The 8713-nt window shown below is 41.2% G+C and overlaps 1 protein-coding gene across 1 annotated transcript in view; it reads left to right on the top strand.

The window, feature by feature from the left end:
• Positions 1-1216: 1216 nt before the first annotated feature.
• LOC115216705 (glyoxylate/hydroxypyruvate reductase A) overlaps positions 1217-8713 on the top strand; it is a 50355-nt gene continuing 42858 nt past the window's right edge. The window contains exon 1 of the mRNA XM_029786238.2: positions 1217-1470. The gene's annotated coding sequence lies outside the window, so the exon portion shown is untranslated. The remainder of the gene's footprint in view (positions 1471-8713) is intronic.

The following is an 8713-nucleotide window of genomic DNA, read 5'->3' as shown; positions in this document are numbered from 1 at the left end:
ATAATTTGGTGATTTGTGACTTGTGCAATTGCTCATCGTCTCTTGTATTTCAGTGGCCATTATTGGCTTTTCGCCGAAGCTCTCGTCTGCTGCCAGGAACCGTAGCAGGCCATCCAGGTGTGAACTAAAGTCCGCTGCCGTCGTCGACCTATCGCTCTTCCCAATAATAATAATAGTTTCAAATTTTTGTACAAGGCCAGCAATTTCGGGGGTGGGGTTAAGTAAATTACATGAACCCCAGTGTTGAACTAGTACCTTATTTTATCGACTCAGGAAGGCAAAGTCGACCTCGATAGGTTTTAAACTCAAAATGTACGGTTGGAAGAAATGCCGCTAAGCATTGTCTTGCGTTCTAACAATTCACCCAGCTCCCTGCCTCTACCATCATAATAATCCTATTTACTAAAGGCACAAGGCCTGAAATTTGTGGGGAGGGGACTAGTCGATTACCATATTTCACTGGTACTTATTTTACCGACTCCGAAAGGATGAAAAGCAAAGTCGACCTCGGCGGAATTTGAACCTAGAACGTGCAGACGGACGAAATACCTATTTTTTTACTACCCACAAGGGGCTAAACACAGAGGAGACAAACGGTGACAGACAGACGGATTAAGTCGATTATATCGACACCAGTGCGTAACTGGTACTTAATTTATCGACCCCGAAAGGATGAAAGGCAAAGTCGACCTCGGCGGAATTTGAACTCAGAACGTAACGGCAGATGAAATACCTATTTCTTTACTACCCACAAGGGGCTAAACACAGAAGGGACAAACAAGGACAGACAAACGGATTAAGTCGATTATACCGACCTCAGTGCGAAACTGGTACTTAATTTATCGACCCCGAAAGGATGAAAGGCAAAGTCGACCTCGGCGGAATTTGAACTGAGAACGTAGCAGCAGACGAAATACTACTAAGCATGTCGCCCGGCATGCTAACGATTCTGCCAGCTAGCCGCCTCTATCATCATAATAATGATAATAATAATAATTAATTCTTTTTATTGGCCACAAGGGCTGACAAACATGATTAGGAAACATAAAGGGACAAAACAGGACGAAAGGTTACAAAGGGTTTTGTCCGTTTTTTTAAAAACCCTTTGTAACCTTTCGTAGACTTATAACACTCAAATGTCCATTACCCACACACACTCACGGATACATTTACTGCCGCGCACACACATACACACATCCATACACTTGGGCGGGCACACGCACAAGTCCACACTGGCGCACATACACCGGTCTATTTGCGTGAAGAAGTAAAGGGAGGTTGCTCTGGGAAGAGTTTCACATAACGTTTATGTTTCATAGAAGAGTCGTTATCTTATTAGCGAAGTAAACATGTCTCGTGTTGCAGCTGTTCATATTCTTAGTGAAATTAAACATCTCCACGGTTTAGTGCAAAATGCTTTACCAAACATCAAAGTTATTGATGTTGCACCCCTTCTGACGTCTGATCCAGGTATTGTCCATAGTTTTTGCTCTCTTTCTTTTATTTTTGTTCAAGCTAAACATTACACAGACAAAACGGTAAACTTGTTTTGCTGTTAAGGCTACAGTCTATATACTAACTCCGTAAATATTTTATTCAAAAATATATTCTTGCTTTTTTTCTCTAAGAGCTTCTACTGATTTTGAGTTGAAATATAGAGGCTTTTCTCAGAAGCACCATCGACTTAACTGAAATGTTTTCAAATGTGGGATGAAATGGTATCATAGAAGTTAATTATGGTAAAATTACAGTAATTTTACCTTAATTATTAATTATGTTACACGGTGGTGGTTTAGTGGAATCGTTAAAACGTCGGGCAAAATACCTTGTATCTTTCCCGGCTTTTTTTTACTGTCTGAGTTCAAGTCCTACCGAGGCCAACTATCCTTTTCATCTTTTCAGGATCGAAAGCTACCTGCGCAAAAATCCTAATTTAGAAGCTCGCTGCGAGAGGGCGGTGAATTACGAGAATCGCTAGAACGTCAATAGTTGTTCCGACTCTTTCTTTACATTCTGCATTCAAAATGCTACCAAGGTCGACCCTGCCTTTTATCCTTTTCGAAGTCGATAAAATAAAGGACTCGCCTAAAAAGTGGGGTTTATATATAGACAATTCCCCTTCTCTTCAAATTTGATAGTATTTTGTTTAAATTAGAGACAATTATTTGCTCTGCTAGACTCATCGTCGCACCGTCTTTTAAATTCTTTTAGTATTAACGGAAGGCCGCCAGCTGACAAAATCGTTAGCGCGCCGGACAAAATGCTTAGCAGAATTTCGTCCGTCTTTATGTTGTGAGTTCAAATTATTAACCAATAAGTGTTGATATATAATTTAACTCCCGGTCACCACACACACACACACACACAAAAAAAAAGCCAGTCTAATAGGTATAAGAAAAATGTGTAGAAGACGAATATCAAAAACAAGAATGCGCAAAAAGCAACGGGTGGGATAGGGAGAGGGCTTCGGAAAATTCACAAGATCCGAGTTCTTCCCTCATAACTTTTAGGAAAATGGGTCTTTTTGTAAATGAAATTTTATATAAATACCTTTCAAACGGCATAGATTACGATTATAAAGAAATTTGTGGGTAAAATCTTTTCGAAGGGGACTTCGGAAAATTAACAAGATCCGATGTTTTGGATCTTTTCGGTTTGAACGGCAGTTTTTTCTAGCGGTGTCATATGAAATTGTCACCCATAATTATGGCCCTAGTATCGATCTATTGCGTTTCATTCTGTTTTAGAGTTAGGGTTAGGGGTGGGAGGAAGGGTATATTTTTTTCTTCAGAAATGTAAATAAACCCAATCTGTTTCTTAAACGAGGGACATATTCATACGGCACAGAATGTCTTCACCTCAATAGACGTCATTGATTGGTTGAAATTGAAGAAATTGAAGAAAAAACAACAACAAATATCTTACAAGCTATAGAATTTTCTCAATAAAGCCAAGAGAAAAAAATGTTTTATAAACACATTCTACCAGTATACGAAGTTTAAAAGTGTTTAGTTACGTGGAAATTATTTTTAAAAAACTGCCGGTCAAACCGAAAAGATCCACGTTTTTTTTTCATAACTGTTAGGGAAATGGGTCTTTTTTTAAATGAAAATTTAAATAAATACCTTTCAATCGACATACATTACGGTTATAAAGAAATTTGCGGGGAAAATCTTGGGGTGGGGAAGGGACTTTTGGATACTTATTTTATGTGTATCATGTTAAGTACAATAAAATATAGGAAATAAGTGAATACAAATAAAATTTGCTTTATTTTATTGTGCCTAACATGATACTCGGTGTTGTTTCTGGTATTGTTTTTTGTGAAGTAGCAAGAGCTTTCTGCAGTTTTATGATGTTCTCTGGGTTCCTAACTGCCTGCGATACTTTTGTGTTGTCAGCATAACTGGTCGGATTTGCTGACTGTATCGCAGAGGGCATGTCTGAGAGGGCCACCACAAATAGTAGTGGACCCAGTACAGTTCCCTGTGGGACTCCTCTGAGAATCAGTGTCTCTTCAGAGTGAGCACCATTGGCTACAACTGTCTGACTCTTGCCCTTCAGAAAATCATGCAGCCACTCTCCCAGTTTCCCGGTAATACCAAGGTTTCACAGCTTGTGACATATGCCATGATCAACCTTGTTGAAGGCTTTGGCAAAGTCGAGGTATATCACGTCTACAGCTGGCTGGTTTAACTGTTGTTTCAATACCCAGTCAAAGTGTTGCAGCAGCTGTGTGAGGCAGCTCCTCCCTGGACTGAAGTCATATTGCGTGTTTGTGAGAAGGTTGTTTCCTCTTAGGAACGTGATCAGCCTTTTTCTGACAATGCGTTCCATCGACTTGCTGACATGTAAAGTCAGAGAGATGGGCTTGTAGTTTTTAGCATCTGCTCTGCTCCCTCCTTTATGGACAGGGCATGTTATACCCTCATTTAGCATGGTGGGAAGTTTACCACATGCAAGGAAACTCTGAAAGAGTATCTGCTGTGGCTTTGCAAGAGCTATTTTACATGTCTTTTTTTATGTCTTTAACAGCCAAGAGTCCATCTGGGTTCCTTGCTGAGTTTGATTTCATCTCATCAATGGTCAGTATTACTGTTATGTTGATGTAATTGATGGTTGCCTCTTTTCCGTATAGATTCATTACATTGAAAAACTCCCTTGGCTTGTTTATTTGCATATTTTCCAGTGGAGAAGTGAAAACACTTTGGAATTGTTTATTTAGTGCTTCACTTATCTTCCCCGGGTCTGCAGTTAGTGAGCCGATTTTACCAAATAGTGGCCCTGTCTTATAGCATACTGAGGCAGACTCCTTTGCCAATGTGTAGAAGGCTTTAGGATTTCTTTTTATATTTTTGACTGCCCAGGTTTCTCTTTTTTCTCCTTCTTTTTCATGGGAAATTTTGAGTTTATTTTCAATCACAAAGAGTTCCTCTGTCAGGTGGGATTTCACACTGTCATTAAGGTGTTTGTTTAAATGATTCAAGATCTTTATTTTCCACCACATGAGTATTCTCCTGTCTTGAGGAATGATGCTTTTGTGTGTATTGGCTCTCTTCTCTGGGACATATTTAATGCATATGGTTCGCTTTATTGATATGAATATATTTAGTTTCATATATATGTCTTGCATAGAGAGGCTTTTTGGCCAGTCCTGCTGGAGCATTTGTTTTTCAAGTGACTTCCAGTCAGTCTTATAGGAATTTAGGCTGGATAGGGTTTGAGCACCATCTGTGTGGAATTTATCTTTAGTTGACTCTGGACCATACATTGTCAGTTCTATAACGTCATACATTTATGTTGTGGATAATTTCCACATTGTTTGTGAAGCAGAGGCCCAGGATATTTTTGTGCTTGGCTGGAGAGAGTATGATCTGCTCCGTGAATAGGATTTTTGAAAGATCAAGTAGAGATTCTGCTTGATTTCGTTCTTTGTGTGTCATTCCTGGGGTTTTGTTGCCCTCAGGCCACCTGATGTTGGGGAAGTTGAAGTCACCCATCAGGAATATAGTAGTAAATTGATTCAGTTGTGTTAGTACTTCCTTTATTGCACTGAGGCTTTCCTCAAATTTTCCTTCATGATTTGAGACATCAGGTGAGCGATATAGTGTGCATATCACTGTATCAAGTTGCTTTAGATGCACTACAAGTGAGTCACACACTGAGTTTGAGTTCGATAAGAGAGTTAATGGTGTGACAGTGGAGGCGCAATGGCTCAGTGGTTAGGGCAGCGGACTCGCGGTTGTAGGATTGCGGTTTCAATTCCCAGACCGGGCGTTGTGAGTGTTTATTGAGCGAAAACACCTAAAGCTCCATGAGGCTCCGGCAGGGGATGGTGGTGATCCCTGCTGTACTCTTTCACCACAACTTTCTCTCACTCTTACTTCCTGTTTCTGTTGTGCCTGTATTTCAAAGGGCCGGCCTTGTCACTCTCTGTGTCACGCTGAATATCCCCGAGAACTACGTTAAGGGTACACGTGTCTGAGGAGTGCTCAGCCACTTACACGTTAATTTCAGGAGCAGGCTGTTCCGTTGATTAGATCGACCGGAACCCTCATCGTCGTAACTGACGGAGTGCTTCCAAAAAAAAAAAAAATGGTGTGACATCTTCGTGAATGTACATTGCAACTCCACTGTGACTTCTTTTTCTTCTGTCTCTACGGAAGATAGCTTACATTGGTATGTGTATCTCCGCATCAGTTATGTCTTCAGATAGATGTGTTTCTGTAAGTGCAATGCATATAGCTTGATTGCATGCAGAAATATTCTTCAGGTGTGCAATTTTGCATTTCCCGTTGTTCTGTAGCAGGCCCCTTATATTTATTAGTAGGAATGGCGTTGGTGTGATGAGTGACTTGATGGCAGTGGTGGCCAACCGGGGTCCATCAATTGTGGCACTCTTGTGTGTGAGGGTACATAGCTCAGTTTTGTCTGTAGCCATGACAACTGTTGTACTATTTCCTGTGCTATACTTAAATCAATGTTGCTCAACCACTGCAGCTTGTACTGCATCTGCATATGACTTCTGTTTGGCCTTCTTTTCTGCAGGTTTGTGCTGAGATATAGATTCTTCCAAGTGTGGTTGTTTCTTTCGTTGGGTGAGTGATGGATTCTGCTCTAGCACTGGGTGCAGCAAGTGAAAGCTTGTCCCACTGTCTCCATGCCAGCAGATATCTTTTTTGTGGAACTTGCAGATAGACCTTTTTCTCTGAGAGGGTTTGATTTGGGTTTTTATTATAGAACCATTTTCACTTGGCTTTCGTCTGGTTTCTTCTTTTTCTGCTTTTACATTGCTGCTTTGGGAGATATTGGGACTGTGGTTGTTTGCACTTTTCTTTTTCCCTCCTTGTTGAGCTTTTTATCTTTGGTATCAATGCTGTCGCTGCTTTCTCTGTAAGGTTTCTTACAGACAGTGTCATCATTTTCTTTTTGCCGCTTTTGAAAATCTTGTCCAGTTTCTTAGGTGTGGCTGTACGAGTACATAAGATCAGATGAACTTCTTCTGCTCTATTTGTACTACAGATCTGGAGAAACCATTGCTCTTCAGAGCAGCTGTAATTTAATTATTTGGCCAATCACATTCTGTGATTTCCCAAGCATATAGGAATAATCCTATCTCTGTACACTTCCAATTTCTTATCATCTGCCTTGTGGTGTGTAGCTGTGGTTGTGTGTGCAGTTGGTTTCTGAGTGCAAATATAGAGAGAGCAGAGGTATAATGGGAGAATAAGTGGAGGGGAGTGGGAATAAATTGGGTAAATGAGGGGGAAGCAGAGGGAACAGACCAAAGGGGGTGATGGAGGAAATGTGAGGGGAAAGAAAGGAAAGTTGAGGCAGAGAAATGGGCAGAGAGGAGATTGAGAGGGAGGCAGAGATGAAGGAAGGGTATGTATGTAGGGGAGATGGGCCAGTAATGGTGGATGATTAGGCTGTAGGTGTGGGGATGGAGGTAGGGGAGGGGAGTAAGTGTGAGTGAGAGAGAAGGGAAGAGAGAGACTAGATACACTTTGATAATTTAGTATAGAGAGAGAGAGAAAAGGATGTATCACTAGTGTTTGAGTGAGAAAGTAAAAATATTTGTAAATAAGAGCAAAGTGATGGAGAGAAAAAAGAGTGAGAGGAAAAAAGAATAATATATCATCATCATTGTTGTCATTTAACGTCTGCTTTCCATGCTGGCATGGGTTGGACGGTTTGACTGGGGACTGGTGAGCTAGAAGGCTGCACCAGGCTCAATCTGATCTGGCAAAGTTTCTACTGCTGGATGCCCTTCCTAATGCCAACCACTCTGAGAGTGTAGTGGGTGCTTTTACATGCCACCGGCATGAAGGCCAGTCAGGCAGTTCTGGCAATGACCATGCTCAAAAGGTGTTTTTTACGTGCTACCTGCATGGGGGCCAGTCCGGCAGCACTAGCAATGACCATCCTTGAATGTTGTTTTTCACATGCCACCGGCACAGGAGCCAATCCGTGGCCCTGGCAACGATCATTCTTGGATGTGCTTTTAACGTTCCACTGTCATGAGTGCCAATCAGGCGTTACTGTCATTGGCCACGTCAGCGATTTGGATTGTGATTTTACTTGCCTCAGTAGGTCTTTGAAAGCAAAGTTTATTGTCCAATGAATGAGGGGTATTCATAAGTGGGCTGGTTACACCCACTGGCGTAGGCCATGGGCTATAGTCTCACTTGGCTTGTTAGGTCTTCTCAAGCACAGCATATCTCCAAAGTTCTCAGTTACTAGTCATTGTCTCAGTAAGGCCCAATGTTCAAAGGTTGTACTTTACCACCTCATGGCTGTTTGTACACATGCGTCATACAGTCTACCTGTTACTCTGAGCAAGAGGCCCTTTGTCACCAGCAGAGGTAGGAGCTCTCTGAACTTTGCCCAGGCTATTCTTATTCTAACAGCTACATTTTCAGAGCATCCATCCCCGCTACTGACTTTATCACCTAGGTAACGGAAGCTACCAACTACTTGTAGTTTTTCTTCCTGGAATGTGACAGAAGCTGCTCTTTGCACATTTTCCATTTAGTTTCATATACCAAGGTACTGTCAGTTCGGATAGCTGGTCCCTCTGTTGAGTCAACATTCGGCAGACTCTATTTCTCTCATTCATTTTTTTTTTTTATTGAGCAACCTTTCATAGTGGCATCTCCAAAGCTCTCTCTTTGCAGTGGCGTTTAGTGCAAGAGAACCATCATCCGTAATATATAATGGGTTGGCAACTAAGTTCCTGCCGTTGTCTTAAATTTAAATTTGTTAATGGTTTAGTAAAAACTAACAACTAATTAATCAATAATGTTTTCACCATTGTTAGTTGCAACTTCTTCCCAATGTTCAACAAGATTTTCAATGCTTCGTTAGTAGAAATTACCTGATTTTGACTCAAAAAATTGATCCCACCAAGCTCTCAATTCTGCATCAGTATGGAACAAAACTCCTTGCATAGTATTTGAAAGAGATTGAAAGAGGTGGAAATCTGTTTGTGCCAAATGAGGAGAGTACGGTGGGTGTGGCAGCACTTCCCAGCCATGCGTTTGAATGGCTTCCTTGATCATATTGGCAATATGAGGGCGGGGGGTTGTCATGCAGCAGCAGAACTCCATGGTGCCTATTAGGTCTTTTCTCTTGAATAGACATGCTGAGTCGATCCATCTGTTGAACATAGATTTCCACATTGACTGTTTGGTTCCGTTCAAGCAATTCTTAA

This window comes from Octopus sinensis, linkage group LG10 (assembly GCF_006345805.1).
Source record: "Octopus sinensis linkage group LG10, ASM634580v1, whole genome shotgun sequence".
Taxonomy (NCBI): Eukaryota; Metazoa; Mollusca; class Cephalopoda; order Octopoda; family Octopodidae; genus Octopus; species Octopus sinensis.
The sequence above is the reverse complement of the archived record's forward strand: the minus strand, read 5'-3'. Positions and strand labels throughout refer to the sequence as shown.